Here is a 16,467-nt window from a genome sequence, read left to right on the forward strand (position 1 = left end):
CTAAGTCATTATATATTGATGAGCTTCTTCCCATATCTAACAAAATCTTTCTAAATCAAAAAGAACTTCTAAATCTACAGGAGAATCGATCTCTGATTCACATTGCTTAAAGAGCTCATCGTTTTCAACATTTTCTTCATTTAATTTTCTGATTCTTCATTGAAATAGCGTACGACTTTTGATGCCACGTTTTCAAAGGCTGTTAATACGCCTATAAATGTATCGGCGAAATAATACAAAGTTTTACCCAGTCTTTGTTGTACTATAATAAAATCATTATTGGATTACATTTCAAATTTATCCAAATCTTCCTAATCGCTTTACTTAATTGCATACCTAAACGCTTTCCAGTTACTCACCTACATCTCCGATACAGATTCTGATTCAATTAAAAAAATATTTTCTTAATTATACCCACCACCATAGGATGGGGGTATACTAATCTAGTCATTCCGTTTGTAACACCCCGAAATGTTGATCTAGGACCCCATAAAGTATATATACTCTTGATTGTCTCAAGATTCTGATTCGCACTGGCAATGTCCGTCCGTCTGTCGAAATCACGATATCGGTCGAACGTGTAGAGCTAGCCGCTTGAAATTTTGCACATATACTTTATATTGATGTAGGTCGTTGGGGATTGTAAATGGGTCATATCGGTTTAGATTTGGATATAGCTCACATATTAACCGATCTCACGATTTGACTTCTTGAGCCACAATGTTTGTCCGATTAGGCTGAAATTTTTCACATAGTGTTCTGTTATGACTTCCAACAACTGTGATAAGTACGGTTAAAATCGGCCAAGAGCATGATATAGCTCCCATATAAACCGATCTACTGATTTAGACTTGTTGAACCCTTACAAGCCGCGATTTTTATCCGATTTGGCTGAAATTTTGCATATAGTGTTCTGTTGTGACTCTCAACAACGTCCGAACTTAACCCACTTTACTTGTTTTTCTATAATTTCGCCTCGTTGTACACAATTTGATGGCAACTTGCGTATTTTGCCTATTCTAGAATGAAATTTGTCATCTGTAGAACCTTCCACTATATCTCCATGCAAAGCTATAGTGGACTCACATGCAATGAACTCATCATCATCATGTTCATTTGCCGTTGTTTTTGGGTCTCTGATTAGTTCGGCTAGTTGATCACGTTCTCCAGTAATAATATCGCGATCTCCAGTAATAATACCATATACCATTAGTGCAACATTGGTAATTTTTATCAAGTGCAGTCAAAATCAGTGTTTTAAACATTTATCTACTAAGTAAATTGTAAAAATGTATGCAATTCCATAAAGAAAAGGAAATTTTTATAAAAAATGTGCCCGTTGGCAACCCAACTGAAGTTGGGTTGCTATCCATAATCGACTACTAAATGAAATATTTTCTTCATTTTCTACAATTTTACCAGATGGTAAACAATTTAATAACCATTTCGTTTCTTTTTTCTATTCTTGAACTAATTTCGCAATCTTTGGAATCCTCCAATTTTGCCCGTTGGCAACACAACTTAAGTTGGGTTGCTATCTGTAATTGACTTCTTAATGAAATATATTCTTCATTTTCTACAATTTCGGCAAATAGTAAACAAATTGTTAACCATTGCGTTTTTCTATTCTTGAACTAATTTCGCAATCTTTAGTATCCTCCAAATTTGCCCGTTGGCAACACAACTTAAGTTGGGTTGCTATCTGTTATCGACTCCTAAATAAGATATATTCTTCATTTTCTATGATTTCACCAGATGGTAAACAATTTGAGAACCATTTCGTTTTTTTTTCTACTCTTGAACTAATTTCGCAATCTTTGGAATCCTTCACTCCCATATCCATTTTCCGATTTCGTAATTATTTTTCAAAAACTATTTTTTTTTTTTGGATAGGTTTATGACGTTTTTGACGTATTGTTCACCGACTGCGAATTTCGGTAGTAAATTTTGATGATTTGCAGACATTGTTCGTTCGTGTAATTAACCATTATAAAAATATTGATAAAGAATGCGTTAAAATATTAATTTTAAAGTTGTCAACTGTTATATCCACTATTACGTTGAGTTCACAAAATGCTAAGACTGTAAAAAAGTCCGCTAGCAACCCACCGTCGCCATATTTACCAGATACTCTCAAAACCTCAGTCGAGGATACCAATTCTTGGTATTTCATTTCTACAACAATAAGCCATACAAATATATGCAGATCAATTTATCGAGCAATTTTTTTTTACACTAATTTATTTTCTCTACTCGTTATTTTGTCGGAATTTTATTGACATGGTATACTTTAATTGTCATATTCAACAACTAGAATGACCTTAATGGAATTAATTGACATATTTTGTATATAGAATTTCACCACTTTCTTATCATTTGCATGTGTATATGGATACGTTCCTACATATGTGTAAGTGGGAGTAACTGTTTATTTTTTTTAATCAAGATAACATTTTACACTATTTATTATTTTATTTTATTTCATTTCATAAGCTTGTGAAACAAACAAGAATAAAAAAGAACATAATCATCTCGAAGATTAATGAAAGCTTTATTATTTATTTTTCCATCATAATTTTGCCCCTGAAAAGTCCCTTTGTTGTGTTGTGGCACATTTGTATAAAATAAAATAGAAAAAAAACACAATAATTGATAGTTATTGTAGTTGTCGCACACGCTTTTTGCATTTATTTAAAGAACGCTTTTTTATTATTTGTTCAAGACTTTATTTTGTTATTGTTTTGGAAGAGGTTTCCCACCTTCAGGGTGTTAGAATTTAACAACAATGACGAAGTGTATGATAAGATGGTTTTGAATAACCTTCTTCCACATGTTGAGATAATTTTATTTTATAAATATTTGAAGATTACCAAAAAGTAGCAGCAACTAGGAAAATTATTTTTACTCGTATTAGAAGTAAATTTGGGGTTTCATTTGAAATCTGCTCTATGCGTCGCTCACGGACCCGGAAGTATGTGTTTATAGTTGAGTTTATTTGATGATAATTGTGTTGCATATCATTATTCGTTGGGTTCCAGTCTGTTGACTTTAAACTTAGATAGCAGTTTCGAATTTTTGGGTTATTGTCAGGGACCCGAAGGGTTATTATCTAGAACATCCAAGATGTAAACGTATTTAGATCAGTGTTATCACTAAAGAAAATGATTTCCTGCCAAAATTTAAGAAAAACCCCACCAAACCCGACCAAAACCTACCAAATATTCTACAAGCTAAAATGCGGTTTATGTTTTTATGCCCACCACCGAAGGGTTGGTCATTTGACCATTTCATTTGCAGCCCATCAAATGATATTTTTTCAATCCTATTCAATATACATACTAGATCGTTATATTCATAGACAATCTAGACATATTCGCCCGTCTGTTTGTTGAAATCACAGCCTAAAGTTCAAAGATGGCCTATATCTCGATATAGCATCCTTTATACCGATCTCCATATAAGAAATCTTGAGTTCATAAAATTCCCATTCAAGGGTTTGAGCCCAGAAATGTGCATCGACTAACCATGTGCAACATTACAGTGGATCCCTTAACATCTTAGTATGAACCGGATCTGACCTTATTTGTTTTCCCTGTTTTCCGATTGAAGGCATACAAAAGCCGCTTATTTTCCCAGAATTTATGCAATTTAGAAGAGGTTCCTTAACACTCGCACCAGCCATTTTTTCCTGAAATTTGAAGCAGTGAGATGCCTTGTAACAGTATTTAGCCCCTCGACATTCATGGATGTATTCTCCAAGAATACAAAGAATCGACAAGAAGTGAAATCCTCGGCGATTTTTTCAGCACACCAAAATGGGTTTTTATAAGTTCGAAAACCCCAATAAAAAATCCAACGATTTTCAGAAAAGAAGTTTACGTGAGGAAAATTTCTTTTATGTGAAACAAATTATTTTTTTGCGTGCAGCGCTATGAGGACGTCCATAAAAGCCATATCAAAAATTGAGGTCAGCCTACCAACCTTCCAAGAGAATAAAAACCTACCAATGTTAGAAGGAACCTACTAAAAACGGCAACACTAATCCAGAATGTATGGCCCAATCATAATTACCGCTACGTCAAGGCATTGTCTTATCGAGAAACTTGCAGATAGATAAAAGGTTGCAAGGGATAGCTTGGCCCACACGGTAAAGGACTCTATCGGGTTAATATACGTAGAAACAGCTGCCATGGCATTGCTATAGATTTGTCGATAAGTTGGACGTATCGGTCTATGAAATTCCCTTCCCTTTATATTGTGGAGGACAAAATAGCCTTTAGTGAAATTTTCTTAAGCACCATATATGAAAATTTGTTAAGATTCGATTAAAACAATGATTGAATCAATTAATATTTTAATTGAAAATTACAAATAACCATATTCAATTAAAAAAATGATTACATCAATTAATTTTTTTAATTGAAAACGATTATATTTTCACATAATTTTTTAATTGAAATTTTTTTTGGTATTTTTTTTTTCTGCGGCAAAAGACGGCTATGTTTGTAGTTCAAAAAATGAAACAAAAATGTTCTCAAAATTCTTAGGAGTGAGATTTCTAGAAACCATTTCAGTGCCTAGCTGCATTGATGGTATTTATATATAAAAAAAATTATGGCGATAAACGTACTGCTTTTGACAGCAGTTGCGATTTTTTGTCAAAGTCATAATAGTGCTACCAAGGAACTAGTGTAATTGTTGCAAACAAAAAATCTGTCATTACACGAATACACGCATTAGGAAAAGTACAGCTAACAGACAGGGTTGTCGAGCATGATTAATGGGGTATTTGTATCATATAGTCCTTTTCGCAATAAATACGACACAAATGCAACATATCAAGATACGGCCCTTGAAGCCATCACACCAAATATGGTTGAAAAGTCTTCTAACCAATGCCTGGACGCGTCCCATAGTGGTTGGCGTGTGTTGCGATATTTGTCTTTCCTTTTCCGTTTGCAAAGAAAATCTCCAATCATTGAGCTCGTCTCGAAAGAGAAACAAACGAAAATTGTGAAATTTCATGATCCTTGCTCTAACAGGTAAAAAACTTGAAATTAATAAAATAATTGTTTGTTGGAAAAACATAGTGGCTTGGGAAATAAAAAAAATTTTTGTTATTTTTTTTTGTTTGTTTTAATTTAAAAAAATAATTACTTCAATATAAATGCTCTAAAATTACTTCAATATAAATGCTCTAAATAATGAATAAATGACATGACAAATGAAGGAGTCAAGCCAGTAGAGCTGGCAAACTATCGATAATCGCAACATTTGATGTTATAACAAATATCGTGGTATCGATACTATCGTTAATTTCCCATCACCTATATTTCAAACGAAAATGAGAAGTAAAAATCAGAAGATCGATTTATATAGAAGCAATATCAATGCACAGACCAAATAAACCAAGGTTAATAAAGTCAGTTGAAAGTCATGAGAGAAATCATTGTACAAAATGTTAGCTTAATCGGATGAAAGTTGCGCCCTCTATGGACGCAATGTATCTTAAAGGGTACATTTAGTATCGGATTACTTATTATACCCACCACCGAAGGATGGGAGTGAATTCATTTTGTCATTCCACTTGCAACACATCGAAATATCCATTTCCGATCCTATAAAGTATATATATTCTTGATCAGCGTAAAAATCTAAGACGATCTAGCCATGTCCGTCCGTGTGTCTGTTAAAATCACGCTACAGTCTTTAAAAATTGAGAGATTGAGCTGAAATTTTGCACAGATTCTTTTTTTGTCCATAAGTTCGAAGATGGGCTATATCGGACTATATCTTGATATAGACCCCATATAGACCGATCTGCCGATTGAGGATCCTAGGCCCATAAAAGCCACATTTACTATACGATTTTGCTGAAATTTGGGGCAGTGAGTTGTGTTAGGCCAGCCGACATCCTTCTTCAATTTGGCCTAGATCGGTTCAGATTTAGATATAGCTACCATATAGACCGATCTCTCGATTTAAGGTTTTAGGCCCATAAAAGGCGCATTTATTGTCCAATGTCGCCGAAATTTGGGACAGTGAGTTGTGTTAAACCCTTTGACATCTATCTGCAATATGGCACAGATCGGTTCAGATTTGGATATAGCTACCATATAGACCGATCTCTCGATTTAAGGTTTTAGGCCCATAAAAGGCGCATTTATTGTCCGATTTCACCGAAATTTGGGATAGTGAGTTGCGTTAGGCTCTTCGACAACTCTGCCATGTGGCCCAGATTGGTCTAGATTTGGCTATAGCTGCCATATAGACCGATCACTCGATTTAAGGTGTTGGGCCCATAAAATGCGCATTTATTGTCAGATTTCGCCGAAATTTGACACAGTAAGTTGTGTTAAACCCCTCGACATCTTTCTGCAATATAGCACAGATCGGTTCAGATTTGGATATAGCTACGATATAGACCGATCTCTCGATTTAAGGTTTTAGGATCATAAAAGGCGCATTCCGATTTCGCCGAAATTTGGCACAGTAAGTTGTGTTAGCCTCTTCGACAACTTTCTGCAATTTGGCCCAGATCGGTCTAGATTTGGCTATAGCTGCCATATAAATAAATAGACCGACAAATAGACCGATTTCAATTTTAAGTCTTGGCTCCATAAAAGCCACATTTATAATCCGATTTCGCTGAAATTTGACACAGTGACTTATGTTAGGCTTTTCGACATCCGTGTCGTTTAAGATCGTTCTATATTTGTAAATGGCTACCAAAAAGGCCAAAATTTTGTTCCGCAAAATTGAACAATGACTTGTACTTATTAGACCACTCAATATCCGTGTCGAATTTGGTCCTAATCGGACCATATTTCGATAAAGCTGCTATGGGTTCATAAATTATGCATTTTTCACCGGATTATGACGAAAGGTGGTTTGCATATATACCCGAGGTGGTGGGTATCCAAAGTTCGGCGCGGCCGAACTTAACGCCTTTTTACTTGTTTTTGCTTTTATTTGTTTAGCTTTGCAAAAAATTTTACTTTTGCGATTAGAAAAATATCAACTATATTCAGTCAAAAATTAAATATCGAGAGTGCCATCGATATTTTGCCAGCTCTAAAAGCTAGGCGCTTTAAATTGTCTACAAATACTTCCTATTTGGTTGGGATTGTAAATGAGCCAAATCGCTCCATATTTTGATATAACTGCCATTTTAACCGATCCCCCAATTTCCCCCCTGAACCTCTGTGGATGTATTTATTACACGATTTGCCTGAAATTTTTGAGGTGGTATTTTTCTATGATAACCATGATGGGTACCGTCCATATCGGTCTATAACTACATATAGCTCTTTTATAGTTGAAAAAGATATTCAAAGAATTTGTCACAAGCGATCTATAAAGAAGGGTATAACGCGCTTTTACTTGTTACTACTCATTTACCATTCGGATGGATAAGGTTGTGGTGGCAATCTGAAATCAGACTCAGACAAATTTAACGAACGTTATATCACTTTCTAAAGCTTTTGGAGGGACTCAAACCTGGACACTAACCATTTGTCGTTAATTGTATCTTTGCCATACACTATAAAATATCTTTTTAAAGGAGTTCAGTAAACTTTGCACAACTTTCAATTTTCATTCTTCGACATGTGCCGTTTTAAACCACGTTTATTTCTCACGTTAGTTCTTTTGGCAAAGTTCATTGGCATTCATTTTAGATAAATAAGTTGACAAAAGCCACCATAACCAAACGCAGCTTCTTAATGATATGAATTTCACTTATTACGAAATCCAAATACCAAACGCAAAATTGGCCAGCAGAATTGGTAGAGATAGAAAGTCCATTTAAAAACATCAAAATTTATAGGAGAGTTAACTCACTCACATATATGGGTTTTTATCAGTTAAAATTTATAAAAATGCCCAATCATTCGGCACGTGACGTCATACGACTAGTTCGAGCGCACTGAATGAGTGAATGAGTCGGCGGCGACTGACGACTACTGACTAAACAACACACAACTTATTCTGAAGATACACCATAAATAGAAGTTTATGAAAATCCATAAATTGAGTCAGGGTGAGGGGATTTTTAAGCTTTAATGTCAGCATGAATCGATAAGTTCCCCTCTTTTTTTTATTATAAATTACATTTTTCCTATTTACACTAGAATGTAAAAAAATCAGTTTTTCTTTGTTTCCATGATAATCAAGTAAAAAACAATAATTGCAACAATTAAATAAGCAATTTGTTGATTTGATTCAAGGTTCTTCAAATTAAAATGTAAAAAAAACAACAAAATTCCACTGTAAAATCTATACTATATGAAAAACCAGAACAGTTTTTAATTATGTTCTTTTCTTTTTTGTTTAAAATATTTTTTTAATAGCTTACCACAACTAGTTAAATTTAAATATTTATTTATGGTTTTGTTTCAAAACTTTCACTAGGGTTTGTGTTTTTTTTTTGTTTATTTTTGAAATGCTGTTTCGCTGAAAATTTAACATCTCAATTTATTGCAGCAAATCTCAGATATTCTTGTTTTTTATTTCAACTCTTAAAAAGGTTTTTTTTCACCGGTTGTTTTTTGTTTTTGTTTCTTAATTACCTCCTTTTTTCCAATTGTATAATGAACGCTACGCTACACTCACTCTACGCACACTCACGCTTGAATTCGTATTCGAGTTGTATAACCGTCGCGCTCGGAGCTCTCGCACTAACTGAACTATACTGAATTCTGTCTAAGGGTTTTGTTTTAAATTTTTATTAAAATCGTTAACTAACAACACCACATATGCTCACCAACCAATACAATACAACAAAAAGAAACATGGTTTTATACTTTTTTTAATTATTTTTCGCTTTGATTGTTGCTCTTTTTAGCGGTGAGAGAGCAAAATTTCTAAGAGTAAATGTTAAACTCTCTTAATTAACATATTAAACTTCACAACGTTGTGAAATATCTGATCGCTGATGGTTTTAAGAAGTGCATCTGTTCGGTACATGGATATTAAATAATATTGGTGGCAGCTGGAGTATGATGCTGATTTGTGAATTTTACCGGTATAGGGAAATAAGAATCCTCATTATTTCATTTAGTAAAAAACTTTACACCATTTTGTATATTTTTATACCCTCCACCATATAATGGGGGGTATACTAATTTCGTCATTCCGTTTGTAACACCTCGAAATAACCGTCTAGGACCCCATAAAGTATATATTGGGTTGCCCAAAAAGTAATTGCGGATTTTTCATATAGTCGGCGTTGACAAATTTTTTCACAGCTTGTGACTATGTAATTGCATTTTTTCTTCTGTCAGTTATCAACTGTTACTTTTAGCTTGCTTTAGAAAAAAAAGTGTCAAAAAAGTATATTTGATTAAAGTTCATTCAAAGTTTTATTAAAAATGCATTTAATTTCTTTTAAAAAATCCGCAATTACTTTTTAGGCAACCCAATATATTCTTGATCGTCATGACATTTTAAGTCGATCTAGCCATATCCGCCCGTCTGTGAAAAGCGCGCTAACTTTCGAAGGAGTAAGACTTCCCGCTTGAAATTTTGCACAAATACTTCTTATTAGTCTAGGTCGGTTGGGTTTTGTAAATGGGCCAAATCGGTCCATGTTTTGATATAGCTGCAATATAAATCGATCTTGGGTCTTAACTTCTTGAGCTTCTAGAGGGCGCAATTCCTATCCGATTTGGCTGAAATTTTGCACGTTGTGTTTTGGTATCACATCTGACAACTGTGTCGGGTATACTCTAAATCGGTTCATAACCTGATATAGCTGCCATATAAACCGATTTCCAGAATAGACTTCTTGAGCCTCTAGAGGACGCGATTCTTATCCGATTTAGCCGAAATTTTGCATAAAGTGTTGTATTTTGACTTCCAACAACTATGTTTGGTATGGTCTAAATCAGTATATATCCTGATATAGCCGCCATATAAACCGATCTCCCGAATAGATTTCTTGAGCTTCTAGAGCGCGAAATTCTTATCCATTATGGTTGAAATTTTGCATATGTCGTTTTGGTATGACTTCCAACAACTTTTCTAAGTATGGTCTAAATCGGTATATAAACTGATATAGCTGCCATATAAACCGATCTCCCAGTTTGACTTTTTGAGAGTCTGGAGGACGCAATTATTACTCGATTTGCCTGAAATTTTGGATTTGGTTTTTTCTATGACTGTTGTTTTTCTATTCGAAAAAGTCATTTAAAGAACTTGACAAATGCGATGCATTGTGGAGGGTATAAAAGATTCGACCCGGTCGAACTTAACACGCTTTTACTTATTTATTAAAATTTCTTTCATAGACTACCGAGATCTTTCAAGTTCTGCTTTTGATTTCTCTAAACTAACTATTAAGACCATACTTGGCATGAGTGTTGAACAGAAGCCCACAAGCAAAATTGAATCCAATTCGGATAATTTTTAATTGTTCTGGGTCTAACCGCAACCAAATAATTTTAAATATTCATGAGTAATTAAAGGCTCGATTCCAATCTAGACAAAACACTACTCATATTTTTCGCGATTCTTAAAACATACATGTCCATATGTAGTTCAATACATTTCAATCAAAACCACATATGAATAATATTGTATTGTGCATATCATGGTAACTTTGTTTATTTGTTATCAATTTTCTATGGTGATTTGTGGACAAAGATAGGGTGTTTAGTTTCTCTTGTTTATTTTATAACTATGACAAGAACAACATATACCTACAAATAAATATATTTTATTTAACTCTCTTAATAATCTATGCGTTTTAAACTCACTTGAAGCATGTCTAACTAATTAAATGCTGCCAACTATTCGGAAGTTCTCTTAAAATAATTGTCGGTGTTTGAAACTCATTTGATTCAACTTAAAGAGACCAATTAGTAATTATTGGGTTTAAATGATCTCTCGCGACACCCTCGACAAGTTGAAATATAAAAGTTTTCTCATAAGATTTGTCAGGGTTGCCAAATATATATTCATAGAAAAAATTGCTCACAAGCACTATCTGCTATAGTTTTGCTGCTATAGAAAACGCTTTCAATTTAAGAATAGCACGCTGACAGCTAAAAAGCATGTAAGTAAGAAAGATGAGGAGGCCACCGTAGCGCAGAGTCCACCTATGAAGCTGAACGCCTGGATTCGAATCGAATCTGGCGAGGCCATCAGATAAAATTGTATGCGGTGGGTTTCCCCTCCTAATGCTGGCAGCATTTGTGAGGTACTTTGCCATGTATTGTAGTTAAAAAAAGTTTTCGCGACATAATAAAGATATGTTGGTACAAGATGTTGATCCAAAGATAAAATATCAGAATCTGAGATCAGAAAAATTTGTGCTTTGTATAAAATAAGGAAATCAAATAAAAGTTTGAAAAAAATTGGCAGAAAACGTAAGACGACGAAGCTTGAGGATGGTCATATGCAATTCTAGTAAAGAGAAATTCTTTTACGACAGCCAGAGATAAAGCCTGGTTATGCTCTCGTAAATGAAGTGTAAATGTAGAACAAATGTATCGTAAGTGTAAAAAGGCAATTAGCTTAATACAAAACGTAGCATTTGACATTTCAAATAAATCAATTTTTTTAAAGGTGCGTGGCAGAGTGTGTGGAATCCCCAGTTTCACGACATAGTGCTTAAACGGATACGACAGCGCTTACCCCCTACTCTTTTCTTGTGATTTCTTGTTATCACTTATATCTCATTTTTTCGTTTACTTTTCATTTAAGTAATAAATTTATTTACTTTTAGTAATAAATTCCACAGAGAAATCAAAGAATAGGTGAATTACAGTTTTCTAAACATACATTTTTGGTTTTCAAATTTCTTCAAACTTCAAATTTTATCAGCTGACACGAAAACGGAACGTAAAAATTAGTTTTTACTGAATTCTACCTTCTGATTACGATCGACAGACGTTCGGTAATTGTTTGCTCGGGTTTTCATAAAGCAAAACAAAACATCTGACACGTTTTCCCACATTTACGGTTTGTTTACGAGAGCATAACCAGACCTATATGCAAGAGAAGCTAGAATTAAATATTTAGACTCGAACTGTCCAGAGAAGGCTTAATAAAAGGCGTTTAAAAAATGCCTTCGCTAAGAAAAAACCTCTCCTACGAGCAGCCAATAGAAAATAACGATTGGCTTTTGCAAAAAATATACAAATATGCCTGAATCATTTTGGAATTAGGTTATGTGGATGGACGAGTCAAAATATGAACTAAAAAATTGCAAAAATCGCAAAGAGTGTGGTGTGAACCAACACGAAGGCTAAAATCGATAAACCTTATACATACTGTAAAACTTGGTGGAAGAAGCCTCATGGTGTGAGGATGTTTTTCCTCTTCAGGAGTTGGTAGGCTTGTATAAATTGACTCTAAAATGACTGGAGAGCGCTATGTAAATATTTTGAAAGAAAATCTTTATAGCAGTGCGGAGGAAATGGTCTTGGGAGAGCTCATCTTTCAACAAGAAAAAGACCCCAAGCACAAGAGTAAGGTATTTTGAAGAAAATAACGTTGACAAATTAGAGTGGCCTGCTTAAAGCCCTGATCGAAATCTCATAGAGCATCTTTGGGTTATCCTAGATGACAAAATCCCGATGGAATTCAGATCAAATCTTCAAACATTTTGGGAAAAAATGCTTTAATTTGCTTTAATTATGCCGAAAAGATTGAGAGAAGTCATAAATAACAAAAGAGGAGCAATTTCGTACTAAATTTTAATGTTATTTAATTTTTTATATAATATATTAGAGAAGTGTTACATTATTTTGTCACTTGAAATTACTTATGTGCCATATAGTTTGTATTATTAATATAAAATATAAAGTAAGAATTCAATGCTAAGCTCATTATTAGATAAAATATCAACCGAATTAAAAATAAAACTATAATTTATAAACATTTGAAAACAACAAATATATGTTTCAATCAAGCAATTAAAAATATTTAAAACCGCACTTTATTTTGTCCCACCATGTACCTGCCATATATATCAATCTAAGTTCTAGAACCCAAAAAAGTTACATTTGTTGACCGATTTCGCCGAAATTGGTACAATGGAGAATGAGTTGTATAAGACCCTTCCATATCTTTACCTAACATGGTGGATATCTAACTATATTTAGATATAGATAAATAGATAACTGCCATGAAGACCTATATTCTGTTTTGTCGTCTTGAACAGTGAACAGTATTAGACCCCTCGACATCCGTGTCGAGTTTGGTTCAAATAAGACCATATTTCTATATAGCTGCTATGAATTCATAAATGATGCAATTTTTACCAGAATATGACGAAAGGTGGTTATCCAAAGTTTGGCCCGACCGAACTTAATTCAACAAATGTATAATTTACACATCTGAAAAAAAGGTGTGAACATGTACATAATTATATTTAGGGTACATAAATAAGTGTTAGTTTGTGACATTAATATCTTGGGAACGAGCAAAAATTTTCTTACAGCTTCACACACACTTTTTACAATTTTGCAAACATCAAAAAAAACGCATGAGCTAAAAACATGGATTGTGATTGCCTATTCAGTTACCAGCTTGTTATTGTTCTCCATATATTCTCCCAATTTTAACGTTATAAAAGTATACGAGTATTTATTTATTTAGTAACGAAAAGCCAAACAAATATTTGTTAACAACTTTATTATATTGGTTTGTGTTCCCGCAATACCCCTTTCCCAATGTCTATAAGAATATGAGATAAAAATGCCGGTAAATGTGTTTGAGTTTTAATAGAGTCATGACATCTTAATACCTCCACACTCTTAAACTTTAGTTAAAAGAGCAAGGGAGAAACAGTAACTAACTGCTATTCAACACCTTTTTTTGTCTCTTTCAAGAAAATCAAAATAGTTTTGTTTTTGCAAGGTTTTTCATTTGCTCTATGACGTGTTTGTAGTGTGATCACATTGTCGACCAAATGTGTGTTTTGTGGAAAGAATCTTCATTTACGCTTATCTTTGCTTGAATACATCGTGTCCATGTTTTTTTTTTTTTTTCTTCTTTATAAAGTTGTTAAGTCATTGTTATATAGTCAGAATTTGTGTTACTGCAAATACCTTAAGGCAACAAATGTTGTACATACTCGTATATGTGCAGAGTATATGTATTTTGTAAGAGAACAAATGAAAAGAAAAAGAGACTAGCGGTTACGGAAATTAGTTTCCAGAACAGAGCGCCTATCTTTTATTTATAAGGTAGACTCTCTTTGTTCTTGGTTTAGATAAGATTTATTGTCGATTTTTGGCACGTCATCATTATATCGCGTGCAATTGCTTTCTGCAAATTTTTTTTTTGTCAATGGTTTATCAATCACAATGTATTTTAGTTATGCTACACTCGAAAAAAAGTTTTATATTTTTTTTAGTTTTGTTTGTTTTCAGACATTGCAAGTATGTATTAATAACATTTATTTTTTTTTTTTATTATGCATTTATAAAATATTAAATCTCTTTGAAGCAAAAAATTTGTGAATTATAACTTAATTAAAAGTAAAATTAATTTTTTTTCTTACTGTATTTTGCTCACAAAAGTGATTACAAAATGAACTGATAATTTTCATTAAACTTTTCTCGATATGTACGGCAACAAATTTAAGCTTCACTTTTACTATTGATCGATTAATAAACCAAGTTGCTAATTGTGGAAAGCTTCCAAGAATGTTGTTTTTTTTGTTGTAAGTACAGGGCCTTCGATGTTCTCGGTAAAGCATCAAATATTCTATCCAAAGAAAACTATTAATTAATTTTGTCTTCTTCTGTTCGAACAAAATTTGCTTCAATGACAGCCGCTGATTTTAACTGCGTCATTCACCACCGTAAAAAATAGAACAATTTTCCACTCTCTGTAGGCAACGCCATTACAAACGAACACTACACCGGTGGTGAGGTTACTTTCTTCCGGACAAACGAACACAAAATTTCAATTTCAGTGCAACATGTCGAAGAAATGCTACACTTTTTGCGCAATCGAAATCACCATTAGTATCTATTAAATAAATAAAAAAATATAAAAAATAAATACATTTCGATCTTCCATTGAAGGACATCATCGGGGATATCGAAATGACACCTATAAATACACGGCCCTTGCAACCTTATTTACTTACAGTAATTGGCTTTGATAAAACATTTATACCAAGCGCCTCGATCTTCTGCGCTCATTCTAAAATCTCTGACACCAAGCTTCGAGGGTTCTCCCATCACTTGATCTTTCTTTTGGTCTTGCCGGTTTGCGTTCCCCTTCAAAAGACTTATTTGCAGGAACTTCTTCATCCATCCTGACAACATGGCCTAGCCAACGCAGCCGTTGTATTTTAATGCGTCTAACTATGCTATCGTCAAAAAAAATTTGGTTGTACAGCTCGTGGTTCATATGTCGCCTTTATTCTCCATTAACGCAAACGGGTCCATATATTTTACGAAGAATCTTTCTCTCAACTACTCCAAGCACAGCCTGATCTGCTTTCACAAGTACCCATGCCTCAGCACCGTATAACAACACGAGTAGTATCAGTGTCTTGTATAGTGTAATCTTCGTCTGTCGAGGATGGCCTTGTTTCTAAACTGCTTACTTAGTCCAAAGTAGCATCTGTTTGGCAGTATTATTCTTCGCTTTATCTCAAAACTGGTGTCATTCGTTTCGGTTACGGCGGTGCTGAGGTAGATAAAGTTACTGACTATCTCAAAGTTATGATTCCCAACTTTCTCCATTTTCTTTATCTGCTCCGTTGTACAAGGCTTTTTGGGAGTTGAAACCATCCATTTCGTCTTATCTCCATTTACTGCCAGACCCATTTTTACTGACTCTCTTTCGATTCTTTAAAAGGCAGCAGTTACTACTTCCAGTGATCGACCAATGGTGTCGATTTCGTCGGCATAGTCAAGTAACATGTGCTCTCTTGTGAGTAGTGTGCCATATCTATTCACATATCCGCATATCAGCAAGTGTCATCCTGCAGAGTCTTATTAATTTTGCTGGGATACCAAACTCAGACATGGCTTGAAATACCTTTGAACGTAAAGGAGTATCAAAAGCGGCTTTGTAGTCAACAAACCGATGGTAGGTGTTGATTTGTCCTTCTCCGGTCTTTTCCAGGATTTTGCGCATTGTGAATATCTGGTCCAGGGTTGATTTACCTAAAGCCGCATTGATAGGGCCCAATTATCTCATTGACTTTAGGTTTTAATCTTCCACACAGTACGTTCGAGAGTTTCTTGTATGCCATGGGAAGGAGACTTATTTCTCTGTAGTTGGCACATTCCGTCTGGTCTCCTTTCTTGTGTACGGGACATATTATGCTGAGGTTCCAATAATCGGGTATCCGTTCTTCTAGCCAGATTGCGCACACAAGCTGATGTGTACGCCTTATCAGGGTGTCGCCTCCAGTCTTAAATAGTTCAGCGGGTAATCCGTCGACTCCTGCTGCCTTATTGTTCTTTAGTCAGTTCACTGCTACTAGGACCTCAT

The 16,467-nt window shown here is 34.3% G+C and overlaps 3 protein-coding genes across 21 annotated transcripts in view; 2 read left to right on the forward strand and 1 right to left on the reverse strand.

The window, feature by feature from the left end:
• LOC106083694 (multidrug resistance-associated protein 1) overlaps window positions 1–8,668 on the reverse strand; it is a 105,306-nt gene extending 96,638 nt beyond the window's left edge. For all 17 annotated transcript variants that reach the window (XM_013246866.2, XM_013246870.2, XM_059365796.1 and 14 more), the window contains exon 1: window positions 8,571–8,668. The gene's annotated coding sequence lies outside the window, so the exon portion shown is untranslated. The remainder of the gene's footprint in view (window positions 1–8,570) is intronic.
• Window positions 1–16,467, forward strand: part of LOC131996267 (uncharacterized) — a 38,846-nt gene that overhangs the window by 15,449 nt on the left and 6,930 nt on the right. The gene's annotated exons all lie outside the window — the stretch shown is intronic.
• LOC106083696 (homeobox protein 2) overlaps window positions 1–16,467 on the forward strand; it is a 42,607-nt gene that overhangs the window by 14,432 nt on the left and 11,708 nt on the right. The window lies entirely within an intron of this gene.

The sequence above is a fragment of the Stomoxys calcitrans genome, chromosome 3 (assembly GCF_963082655.1).
Source record: "Stomoxys calcitrans chromosome 3, idStoCalc2.1, whole genome shotgun sequence".
NCBI lineage: Eukaryota > Metazoa > Arthropoda > Insecta > Diptera > Muscidae > Stomoxys > Stomoxys calcitrans.